General features: G+C 42.2%; 1 protein-coding gene and 1 pseudogene across 1 annotated transcript in view; one reads left to right on the top strand and one right to left on the bottom strand.

Moving 5' to 3' along the window:
• The window catches only part of LOC136847297 (solute carrier family 22 member 20-like), a 105,243-nt gene that overhangs the window by 9,304 nt on the left and 79,523 nt on the right, over positions 1-16,416 (top strand). Inside the window, exon 2 of the mRNA XM_067118841.1 lies at positions 14,875-14,950. The gene's annotated coding sequence lies outside the window, so the exon portion shown is untranslated. The remainder of the gene's footprint in view (positions 1-14,874; positions 14,951-16,416) is intronic.
• LOC136847296 (NFX1-type zinc finger-containing protein 1-like) overlaps positions 1-16,416 on the bottom strand; it is a 51,682-nt pseudogene that overhangs the window by 4,446 nt on the left and 30,820 nt on the right.

Here is a 16,416-nt window from a genome sequence, read left to right as displayed (position 1 = left end):
TACAGTAATCCTGTTAGAATTGCACAGCTTTTTTTCTATATTTTGTTTGTGTTTGTCATCTTCCAGTATGTGATATGACCTTTATTTGCTCAATATTTTTTTTTTCTTGAACAAAACATATATAATCATACATTTTTGTTTCGTTATTTTCTGGAAAAAGAAAACACATGATTTTTACTTCCACGTAAAAATTATTCTCCGGAAATCAGTGTCCCCCAGTCTACAAGAAAGCACCCTCAATATCCTGAAAAATAATGGTAAAAAAGCCATCTCTGAATCACTTTGTCATTTACTTTTCCTGTCCTTGGAAAAATCAATATCGCTGCTATACTGGATATGCTGCTATACTGGATATACTCGTGTTCTAAAGATTTTCCTATCTCATTGCTAAAAACTGTTATGTATTAATAGTTCACAACAGCACTATTTTGAAAAGTAGGTGTTAATATAAGGTTGCTATTTGGAAAAGTTAAGTATACCTTAGTTTAATCAGACCACTGAGCTGATTAACAGCTCTCCTAGGGCTGGCCTGAAGGATTAGACTTATTTTACGAGGCTAAGAACCAATTGGTTACCTAGCAACGGGACCTACAGCTTATTGTGGAATCCGAACCACATTATAGTGAGAAATGAATTTCTATCACCAGAAATAAACTCCTCTTATTCTTCATTGGCCGGTCGGAGATTCGAGCTCGCGGCCAGCAGAGTGCTAGGTGAGAACGGAACCCACTCGCCCAACGAAGAACTAGGCTATTTGGAAAGCTAATGAGATAACAGTAATACATACTATACTATAGGAATGGAATAAAAAATCTAGGCCAAAGGCCAAGTCCTGGGACTTGTGAGGTCATTCAGCACTGAAGGGAAATTGAGAAATTGAAAGTAAAAAGGTTTTAAAGGTGTAACACGAGGAAAACCTTGCAGTTGTGCTACGAAAACAACTGTTAGGAGAGGATGGAAAGGAAGACGAAAGAGAATATGAGTGGAGGTACAGTGAAAGGAATGAAAAGGGTTGCAGCGAGGGGCTGGAGGGGCCCTGCAAAGAGCCCTGCGCACAGCGTGAGGTGCACTGATGGCCTTATAATGCTGCCTACACTACACTATAGAAATTTCTTTTGCTTCATTTCCGTTTATTTTCTCTCTCTTAAACTCTGATAACTATAGATTTCCAGTATGTTTGAACACTGTAATATATCATGAGCATAAATCATACCTGGCATCATCATCTCCTTCATTTCCAAAAAATATTTCTGTTAAGTCTTCTGTATGGCAGGTACGACAGAGAGGAGGGCAGGGGTCACCGCAGAATCCTACACATTTATGTCCGCATTTCAACTTCTTAGGGCATGGCTTTTCACATAGGTTCTCACATTTTTTCCAACAGGGGTCCTTACACTTCTTATGAGTACATCCGTTGGAACACTTTTCCTGTAATAAGAATGTAAATGGAGTAGAATTAATGTCATATTGAGGAATGATACGTAAATCTCTACATGATGCAACTAAAATGTTTTTGCAATAAAATGATTGTTGAAATTCTGTACAGGCAGTCCCCGGTTTACGACAGTGGTTCCACTCCTATGCTGCGTTATAAGCCGAAAGTTGTCAGAAGCCGAGACTGTTGAAATTCGTAAGAAAACCTTACTTTTAATTCTTTGGATGTCTTGAAAACGATGTAACCTGCAATTTTATTGAGTTTTTCATTTAAAAAACCTCCAAATTTTGATTATTCTGCTATTTGGAGCCATATTTCTTCTGTCCGATCAGCATCATCGTAAATCAGGGAATAATTGCTGATGAATATATTTGAAAAGCGTCGTAAGCTCGGAGCGTCATTAGCCGAACCCATCATAACCTGGGGACTGCCTGTACTTTATATATTCAACCCAGGAACTGCCTGGACTTTATATATTCAACCCGGGGACTGCCTGTACTTTATATATTCAACCTGGGGACTGCCTGGACTTTATATATTCAACCTGGGGACTGCCTGAACTTTATATATTGAACCCGGGGACTGCCTGGACTTTATATATATTGAACCCGGGGACTGCCTGGACTTTATATATTCAATCCGGGGACTGCTTCAACCTGGGGACTGCTGGACTTTATATATTCAACCCGGGGACTGCCTGTACTTTATATATTCAACCCGGGGACTGCCTGTACTTTATATATTCAACCCGGGGACTGCCTGTACTTTATATATTCAACCCGGGGACTGCCTATACTTTATATTCAACCTGGGGACTGCCTGTACTTTATACATTCAACCCGGGGACTGCCTGTACTTGATATATTCAACCCAGGAACTGCTCATTGAGCCAGAAAGGAGTGCTCTCAATAGGAACCCCACTGAAAGTTTGCAATCCCACTAGCTTTGCACTTGAGAAGACTAGCCTCTACTAATTATTCACTCATACTCTGTGCTGCTGTACTGGTTTGTCATACCTGTCCTTTCATGGAGCTTAGAAATATAACTATCAGTCTGAGTATTTGCGATGAGGGTTTATATGGCACCAAAGTGATTACTGTGTACTGCAGCCCAAGAATTCTTTATTCTACTAATAAAATCCTCATAATTACTGGTGTTTCAGATGGTTCGGGGGTAATATTATGGCTACTGGACCTCATCATAAAGAAACTCCCAAATTTCCACCCAGAAGTGTACCTCTAAGGAACTCGTAAAACATACTGAAGCCAAAATGAATTTGTGGAACCAAAATTGTTGGAGATATAGAGATACAGCTATCACTCGCAATGGCGGTCGTGGCCCAGTCAGAGAAACTGACCGAGTCCTAGCCCTAAAAACCAGATGTGCCCACAGAACCTATGGATTGATTTTTGTGACAGTTTACTTGAAAGACATTAACATGAGCAAGTTTGTAAACATATTTCGGGTTCAAACATTGCTTCTGGGTCCATTCCCATGTAACTGTCCAACTTCCTCAGTTTCACCTTGATAATTTTCACCTTTCATTTCACAGTTAGTTTATTCTTCTATCAGAATTCTCACTGTCAGCTTTGCATAAGGACCCTAATCCCAGCCATCATATAGTTTATGGTTCCAATCAATTATTGAAGAATGTTTGGACAGGGAAACAGATTCCATTGGTTCCAGAGCATCCTCACCACACTTTGGAGCCCTACTTTCAGAAGTGACAATAGGAGGATTCATTCGTTAGCTAAAAAAAAAAAAAAAAATGACCAATGTTTTCTGTACAAAATATTCTAGAACAGCAGTACAAAACAGTCAAAATATGCTCCAGTTTGATTTAATATCATCAACCTCATAGTTTACACACAGATTCAGGACACTTCTTGAAGGATAACCTAATGTGTTCTAGTTTCATATTCCATTTTGCAACTGAGAGGAATTTTACTTACTTGGCAAGGATTGCAAGGCTCACCACACTTTTGTGCACATCGACTGTGTACACATTTCATAGGACATTGTTCTTGGCAAGGAGGGCACGAACGACTGCAGGCCTCTTTGCAGCTACAAGGAAAATATCAGAAACTTATCAGCCACAGAAAGCACATTAAATACTGGAAATATTAAATTTCAGAACTGATGTTACTAAAGAGCAATTTATAAATTTTTTGATGACTACAGAATAAAAGCAAAACTTGAGAAAAACATATCTTATATATTATGACCTCTTCTTCTTCTTTGTTTAACGTGCTCTTTCCCATTTTTCATATGGGGTAAGCACGATGCCTTCTTTTGAAGGACTTTGATTTGGCATTGGGGTAGGCCGTAGCCTCGATCGGCTACCCTACCTGACATTGCTTAGACCTCCGGAAGCACGTGTATATGTATCGTGCCAAATCCCCAGCTCCCTTTCTCCCAACAGCAAGGAGACATGAGCAGGTAGGCTGACAGTTCGAGACGTGTTAGGTGTCTGTTATGTTTTTAGACGTGTGAGGTGTCGTTATGTTTTTAGATGATGTTGGAGTGGCTTTGTTTGTGTATGTATTAGTCTGCAACACCCATTTGCTTTCAGCAAACCTATCCATTGATTACGTACACAACCCCGGGGTGTCTGCACGGATAGCAAAGTGTCCGCCCCTCTGACCGGCCGGCTGGCTGCGGATTTGAACCCGCGACACAGACTTATGAAGTCCGAGTCTGCTGCTCTACCGACCGAGCCATCGAGGCTCTATCTTACATATTGATGACCGTTACTTTAAATTCATTATTTATCCTTGCATATCACAATCATTTTGATAACTGTAAGAAAACTGCACTGGACATACATATGAATTTCTCCCAGCAGAGGCAAAATACAGGGACTTAAATTTCTCATTTAAAGGGGAACATATATCCATCATCATTCTGAATACAGATAGTTTCAGATTTTCTTCCCATTAACATATGTGTACACAATAATACTTTTCTTTCCGTAATTAGGAACCAGGTTTGCAATTAATGACATTTACTACATTTCCATATAAAAAAGGGTGGAAAAGAAGGTGGGTCTAGAGAAACCAAGTGTTGAAGAAGTGCATAAAATCCTTTGAGGGCTTTCATAATGATGCTACATTAGTGCTTTGTAACATCCTCTTAGAGAAAGCATTAGCTTTATTGCATATACTCACCAACCAGTATTCGTGGGGGATGCATACCACTAACCCCCGAATAGCTATAATCCACGAATATACTTAAAACCCTCTAAAAATGCTTATAACTGCCTATTTTGTTGGTTCAAAACACCAAAAAACCCCTAAAAATGCTTATACCTGAATATTTGTGAATATTTCTCTACGAAAATACTGCGAATAGGCGAATTTTCCATGAATAATGTGTATATATGTTCCACAAAGAAATCCGTGAATATGTGAAGCCGCCAATCCAGAACTGGAACAGGTGGGGGTCCACTGTATATGGCAATTAATTTTCGCAAATCTGTCTCTGCCCTTTCCTCCTGCATATACTACAGTACATCCTAACCTTTTACCATATTTGTTAACCTGATGTTTTCATACAACATACTTTTATTTTTGTTACAACTTCCAGCTCACCCCATTTTCCATTTTTTCCAAACTTTTATTTTTGTTGCAACTTCCTGCTCACCCCATTTTCGATTTTTTCAAAGCCTTCAATCACTGACTGAAAGTAGTTCACCATTTGCAATCTTTCAACCATGAAAGTCTCTTTTCACTGTATTTCAACAGCATAATGTGAAATTTAAAGGCCCATACAAACACAGTTAACATAAGGAAAGCCATAGGTACACAGTACTTTGATTGACAATACTTTAGCTTTTATTGCTGGTGAATGTACACAGAAGGGAGGTTACAAGAGTATTTGTATGGAATGATGGTTAACTTGCAGGTATTCTAGTTTAATTTCAGTGGCTGAAATTTTTTGGAATTGACAGCGGTCAGTGTTGCCACTACATACTTGAAGTCTTGCCACAGCTTGCTATTGACAATTTGGGCATGATTCAAGGCTTTGAACAATCTGTCTTATCTTTACAGGCCCTCTGAGTTGTGATGTCACTTTCAACTGGTAAGATATTTAAGCTAATTGTCTGTAGTCCTTTTTCATTGCAGCCTTGTTTAATTTTTTACTTCAAGTCTGGTGATCTGACTGAATGTGAGAACTAAACAGGCATTTCACTTATACTGTATTAGTTGTAAGGAAATATTCAATGTGGTTGTTCTCATTAGGTTGGGGAAAGAAATTAATAAAATGCTTAGCCATTCACGGGCCATTATTATGGAAGGTTTTATGTGACTATGGAATTCAAGACAAGTTTGTAAAGTTAATTTTTGTACATGCAACTTACCCGTCAGATATATACTTAGCTATAGTCTCCGACGTTCCCGACAGAATTTCAAAACTCGCGGCACACGCACAGGTAGGTCAGGTGATCAATCATACCCGCCGCTGGGTGGCGGGAATAGGAACCATTCCCGTTTTCTAATCAGATTTTCTCTGTCGCTGGTTCCGCAACATCTGTTGTTGGTTCCTCCTGCTTTGATTTTCGTTTTCTCGCTTGCTGAGGATCTGTTTGGCCTGATTTTGGTGACGTATTGGATCTTTGGTTTGGCATACGCTATTGTGGACTGTTTTTGGATTTGCTTTTGGATTGTTCATTAAGATGTCTGACGTTAATGTTTCGCCTGTGTTCCGTGTGTGTGTAGGCAAGAATGTAAGGTGAGGTTGCCGAAAGCTTCGGTAGACCCTCACACTGTATGTATGAGGTGTAGGGGGAATGATTGTTCTTCGGACAATAGGTGCAAGGAGTGTGAGAAATTGTCTGATCAAGAATGGAAGGTTTTGACTTCTTATCTGAAGAAGCTTGAAAAGGATAGAGTTAGGAAGGCTTCCTCCAGAAGCTCAGTAGGTCTCGCTCTGCTGAGCACGATTTAGAGATTAACCCAGTAGACTCTCCTAATCCTTTGGTTTCAGCCCCTTCTCCCTTCATCGAACCTGTGGATTCGTCCTCTGAAATGGCTGCGATGAAAGCGGAACTTCTTCGTATGAAATCGCAACTGCGTGCGATGAAGGAAGGTAAGAGTGACAGTGATATGTGCAGTGTCCCCAGTGTAGTGGAGGGGGCGTCTGATCGGCTCCGCATTGCTCCTAGGCCTAGACCTCTTCCAAACTCCCAGGACCAGTGGAGGAGGAATGTCGAAAGCCGCAGGGAGGATGTAGAGCATCCCCAACGATCAGGCGTCCCTTCGGCAGATCCTGTAGTTGCGTCCCAGGCTGCCTTGGATCGCCATAGAAAAGGCATCCTGAAGAAGTGTTTCTCGTCGTCTGACGCGTCTTCTCAGAGACGTGGCTGGAGTTCGGCTGAGGAGTCGCGCCCTCTGAAGAGATCCTGGAAGGCTCCTAGAGTAGAGCTTTTGGACTCGAGCCCTGAGCGCTTCCCGGAGGATTCTCCTATTGTCAGGAAGAGAGCTCGTAGATCCCCCTCCTCCTCTCCAGCAGGAGTGAAGGATTCGACGAAGAAGATTTTGATTGGCCTCCAGGAGCAGTTATCGGCACTTGTTGGATCTCTTGCTAAGGACACCTCTTCTCGTCGAAGGATGACTTCCTTCCTGTCAAGAGTTCCAGGAAGCTCTCTTCTTCAACTCGTCGCTCTTCTCCTGCCAAGCTTCCTTCTTCTAGCAAGTTTTCTTCGTCTCCTGGTAGACGCTCTTCCTGTGAACAGGCGCCAGTCTCCCAGCAGGCGCACTTCTTCCAGGCGCTCGTCATCGAGAGAAGCGCCTCCCTTCCAGGCGCTCACATCGGAGAGGCGCCTCCTTCCAGCGCTCGCAGTACTTCTCCTTTGGGCAGGCGCCTCGTCGCCTTCCAAGCTCCCTCCTTCCGGCAGACGCCGCTCTCCTACCAAGCGCCCTCGTTTTAGGGCCTCCTCTCCTGGAAGGCTCATCAGTGGACAGGACCCCTCTCCCTGTCAGGCGCCCGTCCGGGTCAGGCGCCATTCTCCTGGTAGGCGCTCTTTGTTGGACAGGAGTGCATCTCCCTTCCAGGCTCGCTTCTTCTGATAGGCGCTCTTCTTCTCTTAAGCCTTCCTCTCCGCCTGCTGCTTTGGAGGAAGTTTCAGAAGAGGATTCTCCTAAGGACGCTGGAGTTTCGGATTACAAACGGTTGGCTTCTTTCTGATTCAGGAGTTTGGAGATTCTCTTTGTCATGCTGCCCCTCCTTCTCCGGGATCTTTGTGGGACAGCACCAAGTCAACTAGACCCTCTTCGTTCTGTCAAGATGCGCCCCACGATTTCGATGAGGAAGGCCTTTAAAGGAGTCGGGGAGTGGATGCAATCTAAGAAGGATGCAAGCAAGACGGTTTTCTCTTTCCCTCCTTTGAAACTTTTGGGAAAATCAGGAATGTGGTATGAGACCAAGGAGCCTATGGGGTTGGGGCTCCCCACATCAGCTGGCTCAGATTTCTCTAATCTGGTAGACTCCTCCAGGAGACTTTCTCTTTCTTCAGCCAAGGCGACTTGGGGAATGAGCGAAATGGACCATCTCCTCAAGGGTCTTTTTAGAGTTGTGGAGGTCTTCAACTTTATGGATTGGTCTCTTGGAGCTTTGGCCAACAGGACTCGGGATCCCAATTCCTGTGTATGGATGACTTCAGCAGTGTTTTGTCTTGCTTGGACAAAGCAGTGAGGGACGGTTCCTCCTGGAAGTCGCTGCCTTATTCGGAGCTGCTATTCTGAAGAAGAGGTCAGTATTCAGCTCTTTCCTCACGAAGTCTGTGTCTCCTCTTCAGAGATCCTCTCTTCTGTTTGCTCCTTTTCTCCTCACCTTTTTCCTCAAAATTTGGTGAAGGAGATTTCTCGCTTCGTTATCTGAAAAGGCGACACAGGATCTTTTGGCCCAGTCATCGAAGAGGATCAGACCTGCCGTCCCTTTCGCCAAGAAGGAGAAGGCTCCCTTTCAGGAGCCCTTTCGAGGTGGTCCTCCCAGATCCTCCTTCAGGAGCAAAAGACCGAGAGAAGAGGAAGGTCTTCCTCTCGTCCTATCAGAAGGACCAAATGAAGAACGAGTACTCCAGACTCCAGTGGGTGCCAGACTGTTACAATTCGCCGAGGTCTGGGCACAGAGAGGGGCGGACGACTGGTCCCTCTCCATTTTAAGAAGAGGCTACCTTATCCCCTTCAGGGAAAGTCCTCCTTTGACATCAACTCCCAGGAGTTATCCGCCAGCTACAGGGATCCCATCAAGAACCAGGCTCTTTTTCTAGCAGTGGAACAAATGTTAGAAAGTCTGAAGCAATAGAACCGTTCAAGACCTCCATTCCCCGGGTTTTACAACCGTCTTTTTCTGGTTCCGAAATCCTCGGGGTTGGAGACCGGTTCTGGATGTGAGCGCCCTGAATTTCTTCGTAATCAAGACGAAATTCAAAATGGAAACTACCTCTTCAGTTCTTGCAGCTCTTCGTCCAGGGGATTGGATGGTCTCCCTGGACCTGCAGGACGCTTACTTCCACATTCCCATTCATCCCTCGTCAAGAAAGTTCCTGAGGTTCGTGATTCGGGGAAAACCTTTTCAATTCAGGTCCCTGTGCTTCGGTCTTTCGACGGCCCCACAAGTGTTCACGGGCATCTTAAGGAATGTGGCACGCTGGCTTCACTTAGAGGGAGTGAGGATATCAATGTATCTCGACGATTGGCTGATTCGAGCTCAATCAAAGGACAGTTGTCTGGAGTACTTGTCGATCACCCTAAATCTGACACAGTCCCTTGGACTATTAGTAAACCTACAGAAATCCCAGGTTGTTCCGCAGCAGAGCATTGTTTACCTGGGGATTCTGATGGATTCTCGGGATTTTCTAGCCTTTCCATCCCAAGAGAGAATAGATCGCTGCATAGAAAAGGTGACAGTCTTTCTAAGGAGAAAACATTGTTCGGCGAGGGAGTGGATGAGTCTGCTGGGGACCATTTCCTCGCTGGAACAGTTCGTCTCCTTGGGAAAACTTCATCTGAGACCTCTTCAGTTCTACCTAAAGGAGAGATGGGACCAGAAGTCTCAGGACTTAGCAACTTTGTTCCAAATTTCGGACAAGATAAAAGAGGATCTCAACTGGTGGTTAGACCCTCGAAAATTATGCAAAGGACTGTCTCTTCAGTTACCGAGCCCTACCCTAGTGTTGTTCTCAGACGCCTCGGAGTCGGGATGGGGGGCAACACTAGGGTCGAGAGAAGTGTCAGGCACCTGGGATGGAGACCAGGTGAACTGGCACATCAACAAGAAAGAGCTATCAGCAGTACATTTGGCTCTCATCAAGTTCGAGTTCTTTGTCTCAGGACAAGTAGTCCAAGTGAACTCAGACAACACTACTGCCCTGGCTTATATAAGAAAACAGGGAGGAACACACTCCTTCTCCCTTTACAGAAACAGCAAAAACGTTGCTGTTATGGGCTCAGGAGAGGAAGATCAGACTCCTCACCAGATTTGTACAGGAGAGAGGAATGTGAGGGCCGACCTTCTCAGCAGGAAGGATCAGGTCCTTCCCACAGAGTGGACTCTCCATTCAGAAGTTTATGAAAGACTGTGGAACCTGTGGGAAGGCCAAATATCGACCTTTTGCAACCCACTGGAATGCAAGGCTAGAAAACTACTGCTCTCCGATATCGGACCCAGAGCAGTTGCAATAGACAGTCTTCTCCTAGATTGGACAGGATTAGACGGGTATGCTTTTCCCCATTCAAGATCCTGGGAGAAGTGGTAAGAAAGTTTGCGTCGTCGGAAGGCGCCAAGACTGACCCTGGTAGCTCCGTTTTGGCCAGCTCAAGATTGGTTCACAGAGGTACTGGAATGGATAGTAGATTTTCCAAGATCGCTTCCACACAGGAACGATCTTCTCAAACAGCCCCACTTCAACAGATTCCACAAGAATCTCCCCCTCTCAGTCTAACTGCCTTCAGACTATCGAAGGTCTGGTCAGAGCGAAGGGTTTTTTGCACAAAGCTGCGAAGGCTATTGCAAGAGCCAGGAGATCCTCAACCCTTCGCGTCTACCAGTCGAAGTGGGAGGTCTTTAGAAGATGGTGCAGGACCAATAAGATATCCTCTTCCAGTACCTCTGTGACAAACATTGCTGATTTCCTTATCTTCCTAAGGGAACATTGCAACCTCGCTGTATCCACAATTAAAGGATACAGGAGTATGTTATCTTCAGTTTTCAGACACAGAGATCTGAATATCTCGGAAAACAGAGACCTTCATGACCTTATAAGGTCTTTTGAAACGTCAAAATTCATGACTTCGAAACCTCCCAGTTGGAATCTAGACATAGTCTTGAAATTCTTAATGTCTAAAAAAAAAAATTGAACCTCCTCATCAAGCTTCCTTCAGGGATCTCACCAGGAAGTCACTTTTCCTCTTTGCCCTTGCCTCAGCTAAGAGAATAAGTGAAATACAAGCCTTAGATGGCAAAGTTGGTTTTAAGGAAGGTTCGGCTATTTGCTCCTTTAAACCATTCTTCCTAGCGAAGAATGAGAATCCTTCTAAACCGTGGCCAAGAACCTTTGAATTAAAAGGTCTCTCTTCTGTGACGGGACATGAGTTGGAGAGGACTCTATGCCCTGTCAGGAGCCTTAAATTCTACTTAGAAAAGAAGAAATTACTGGGAGGATCGGTTGAAAGTCTTTGGTGCTCTGTCAGGAATCCTTCACGAGCGATCTCAAAGAATGCGCTGTCCTTTTTTATTAAGGACGTCATCAAGGAAGCGCATATCTCGTGTGAGGATGAGCACTTTAAGCTCCTTAGAGTAAAAGCACACGAAGTGAGAGCCATTGCTACATCCTTAGCTTTTCACAAGACGTTGTCTCTCCAGTCTATTATAGAGGCAACCTATTGGAGGTGTAATTCAACGTTCGCATCTCATTACTTGAGATATTAGAGTAACGCATATGATAAGTGCTTCTCTCTAGGAGCATACGTATCTCGGATTCGGTGCTGGGACAGGGAGCTGAATCAATCCTATTTAGTTTAGCTAATTCAGTTGTTTTTAAGGCTTGGTGGTGTGTGTTTTTATGGTTGGTTGAAAGAGGGTGATGGAATTATGCTTCCCCCTTTCAATTCTTATCATTAACAAGGTTAGAATTGGTCAGGTGGTCGGGATTGGTTGTCATGTTCCTTGTATTTTGTATGGACACCTAGCTCTGTCATGTAAGAGGATAGCCCCCATTGATACGATTCAGGTGTAGGCTCGGTCATGTAAGTGGGTCAGCCCCTTTGACACGATCCGCTATAGGCTCGGCCATGTTAGTGGGTCATTCCCCATTGGCACGATCCAGAAGGGCTGTCAGTCACAGGTCACATCCTCGCTGAAGCTCCTGAGGCAAGCAGACTCATAGACAGTATCCATGAAGTCTTCTGCCCAATCAGGTAAGAACCATGGTTTTTGTTTATCCTACAACATATGTTGTTTCCCGTTTTTAGTTATTTTCTGTCTCTTGCCCTCCTCCAAGGGTGCCATTCAGCTAAGTATATATCTGACGGGTAAGTTGCATGTACAAAAATGATATTTTTATGATAAAATAAAGTTTTGTACATACTTACCCGGCAGATATATACGATTGATGGCCCGCCCAGCCTCCCCTCAGGAGACAGGTGGAAGAGAAAATCTGATTAGAAAACGGGAATGGTTCCTATTCCCGCCACCCAGCGGCGGGTATGATTGATCACCTGACCTACCTGTGCGTGTGCCGCGAGTTTTGAAATTCTGTCGGGAACGTCGGAGACTATAGCTAAGTATATATCTGCCGGGTAAGTATGTACAAAACTTTATTTTATCATAAAAATATCATTTTAATTATCCATGAACGAAGTAGGTGCCAAGTTAATGTTGAGGTGGTCTTGTCAAGCAAATTTGCAATAAATATTTGGGTAAAATGAGGGAATGTGACTAAAATTGACAGACTTAGAATATGCAGGTGACATTCAATCAGCAAAACACCATAAGCTGTACAATGCTTCCTTAATAGGATGCATCTCATATATTGAGATGGAATCAAAATAGACTTAAAATTAAAAATTTAGTGAAAGATTGAAAAAGAAATATCGCACAATGGACAATGAAACTTACTTGAAAGATTTTGTAAATTTGAGACTCTAGCTTTAAAAAGAATGTTAGGCATTAGATGGCAGGATAAACTTAGAAATGATACCATAAAGGAAATAATGGAAGTTCTATATGTACATAAGGTATTTATGAAAGAAAGACTGAAATGGCTTGGATACGGCATGTCCTTTACACTACTGGGCGGTTATTACATGAGGGTTTCAGTTGGGCTCCTGTGGACACCAGGATTGTTGTAAGAATCAGATCTACTTGGGAGAGAGCTATAAGAATGGAGGTTGTAGGTGAGTGGAGAAGATAGGGCACAAGAAACACGAGTTATGCAAACCCATGATGACTCTTTGCATTACATGCCATTGGAGGCAATGATGATAACTTGATAAAGTTCCCTGGTTGAGGTATGACCATGGGTCTGTGCCCAACTATTTTCTTTCTGTTAAGTCAGATCTTAGATCCTTTGGGGTGTGCTTTGGATCACCTTGGACTATTCTAAACACATTGGTGACCCAAGTTCCTTTTGTGAGGTTTAATACTCAAGTCACTGGTCCTTGGTTGGCATCCTGTTGCCTGTTGCCCCTGGGTTTGTAGCTGGCCTCACTGACATACTGCCTTCCTCAGGTCAAGGGGTTGTTCTATAATGTGGGTTTTCTGAGCTTATCTTCAATAGATGGTATCCTTACATCATTTGTACCTCTTGAGTGTTCTAATATTAAGATTAGCCTTTGGTGGATAATGTTTTCTCTTGTTTATAGAGGTTTTATAACAGACTTGGGGTCTGGCATCCTTACGGGATCTTCCCTTGCTTACGTCTCTGGCTCTCGATATTAGTACCCTTTCATCAACCCTATCATTCTCATCAGGTGGTGCTTTCTACTATATGACAGGTGCCTGGTGTAACCACACCTTCTGTTATTTTTATCCTTACACTGTCAGTCTTGACATTATGGATTTGACTTCTTTACAGCCTATCATCATGGCTAGCCATGATCTTGCCTTGGATATGGGGTTACAGTATTCATCTTACTCTTTCCCTTATTCCTAAATCAGATCTGGCACAGAGGCCAATTTTATCAAAATTCAGTGCTGATGGCCCCTCATGCTGGTGGGACTTTATCTTTGGGTCTTCTTCTACTGCAGACCCATTGTTTATGGGAGTTCCCAATGTCTACAGCTCCTTCCACTGCAAATTTTCATGCAAGGGGTGCTACCTTTGGACATGCCTGTACTAAATCCCCATCTTTCCTTCTGGTGGACTTCTGCCATTGACATTGTCCTTTTGGACTCTTCTGCTTCCCTCTCTACTGTACAGTATAGCAGTTCAGGCTGTTTTAAGGGTGGAGACTGACACAGTAGAAAGAGGGGCACTGATAAATACATCAAGTTATAGGGAGTTTTCTGGCCTTGCATGGTGAAACTGTTTGTTTTGGATCTTTCGCTTCATGCAAGTGGATGTGGCCCATTTAGTTAGGCTATTATATGATAAATGGGTTTGAAAAAATTTGTTTTATTGTAAAAACATTATTTTTATTTAAACTGTAGTTATTACTTGGTCTGTAGGAAGTTTTTTTATTGGAGACTGGCTGGTGCAATGACAGACACATAAAATGTTTGAAGCAGTTTTCACAAAGCTACACTCTCATGGCTAATTGTGTTACATAGGACAAAGAATGCAGTACTTACATGTGACCACAGACCAGCGGCCTTTCACATTTTTCACTACAGGTTTCATGAAGCCGGCCGTGTAGACAACTGCCGCATGTCCCTTTGCAAATGTGACCACATGCAAGTTCAGCACGACACGGCTCCATACAGTAGATCCAGGCAGCCTCACCTTTCACTGTCAGAAGCACAAGTTTTGAGAAAAATCAGTGGCTTCATGGTTTCAACTAAATTTTTCAGTACACATACAACAGAACCAACTGACTATCAATTCAAAAGTTACATTGGAACTTTGTGCTAAAAATTTCCAAACAGATGTCTGTCAGGTGGACGTCGCCAAAAGTCTAGCTATTATTCAGGTTTCAGAATCTTATGGGCATGGACAAGTTCATCATCACCAATGTTTTTGCATCCTATTTTCCCTTTATACGATTAGAAATGAAATTAAATATTTCTGCTTTTGTTTGGAACAATTTCATCCTGATTTTCCACTTAGCGTAGATACTCATACAGTACAGTATATGCTATTTTCTAGGACTTTCTGAACCTTCCTATAAGTCTTCATCATCCTGCTTCCATACAAGGCATACTACTTTTCTGAATAAATGGCCCATCCTCCCCCCCCCCAACACAAAATCATATCTCTAATATTTTGATTTATTTTCCAGCCTGTGGACATCCCATCTCATTCAACTTCCTCCTTTCATTATGGTTACAGCACATTCAAGCCACAAATTGTAAAGGGTAAGTACAGCAGTTCTGTTACAGTGTAAAATTCAAACATACTAGTACAGTATGTGGAAAAATGTTAAGAGGAAATTGAATTAACTGGGAAAAATGGAATTTCAATAATGTAGGTATAATTTTAGGCTGGAATAAAAAAAAAAAATGTCTCATAATGTTGCCTACTGAAAGAGCCTGGACCTTTTTATGTAACACTTTACTATCAAAGGATATCAAATACTGTACTGCAATGTTAAAGCTAATAATACATTCTTAACATCTGTCTTGCTTTATGAGACTATAACATAAGATTGCCTCTTCCCTAATTGCTACCATTTATGTACAACAAAAATAGTTAATAAATCAGAAAACTGAAGATATATGTAGCATAAACCATTTTGGATACCTTGCGCAAACATGGGCCACAGTTCAAGTTAGTCGGTCTTTGTGTCTTCCTCAAATATTTTTTTTATATGAAAAATTAGTCAGTCTTTCTGTCTTCCTCAAATATTTTTTTTATATGAAAAATCAAACTATATTAAAAGTGTTTTTTATTTGTTTGTGTCCATGTATCACCATGTTCGTACTGCATTGTTTGGTTACCAGTTACGTCTGAAAACTAAAATATTAAGGAAACGTCTTACAAATGTATAGAGATTCACAGTCAGAGGAATGTCAGTATACAATTAAGAACCCATGCCATAAAATGAGAATTTCCTAAACTTTGCATAACATTCATGGAGATATGTATGACAGAGCTATGGTGGGTTATAGCCTAGGTTTGATGAACGGTTAAGATTGTTATTAAATATGTGGCAGGCACAAAAATGTCTTTCCATTTTTTAATTAATACAGTCCCCATTAATCACAACCCTAAATTGTGCAGAATGCATCTAGGTACATGAAGTGAAGCATTGAAATAAAAATATTTAACACACACGCTTATAGTCAACCCTTGGAGCTTTGTGAATGTTTTACTAATGTTCATTCTCCTGTGCACCTCAGTGGTGGTTAGACATGCTGCAGTTTGTTCCAGGACATACATGGATTTTTTCTGAGTTTAGTAATGTGCCGTTGACAGGATTTCATTCTTGTTTTTTCCATTTCATTCTTATTTTGTATGCCTGTAATATGTATTTGGCAAGTCTTTCAGTGGGTTACATTTTGGATGCCAACCAATCTCTTGCCTTGTTATTACTGTGAGTGGCCTATTCCTCTTGTGTTTTATTTTTTCCTTGCTTAATCATGAACTCCCATCATAGGTTTGTCATGTTCTTTAATGTTTATGCAGTCCCAGTTGGGTTTTGCTTACTAGATTTTTTATTTTTGCTCTAATTAGGTTGCATTGTTTGCATATTAATGGTCACCATTGTTTATACATTTTTATCTAGCTTATTACTTGATTTTGTTTGTGTTTAAAGGTGTAAGGTGTGTGTTTTTGAGATTTTTTTGCCATTTTCATTATGTCTCTGCGTACTTGTTCTGGC

The sequence above is a fragment of the Macrobrachium rosenbergii genome, chromosome 16, assembly GCF_040412425.1.
Source record: "Macrobrachium rosenbergii isolate ZJJX-2024 chromosome 16, ASM4041242v1, whole genome shotgun sequence".
NCBI lineage: Eukaryota > Metazoa > Arthropoda > Malacostraca > Decapoda > Palaemonidae > Macrobrachium > Macrobrachium rosenbergii.
This window is presented reverse-complemented; position numbering and strand designations above follow the sequence as displayed.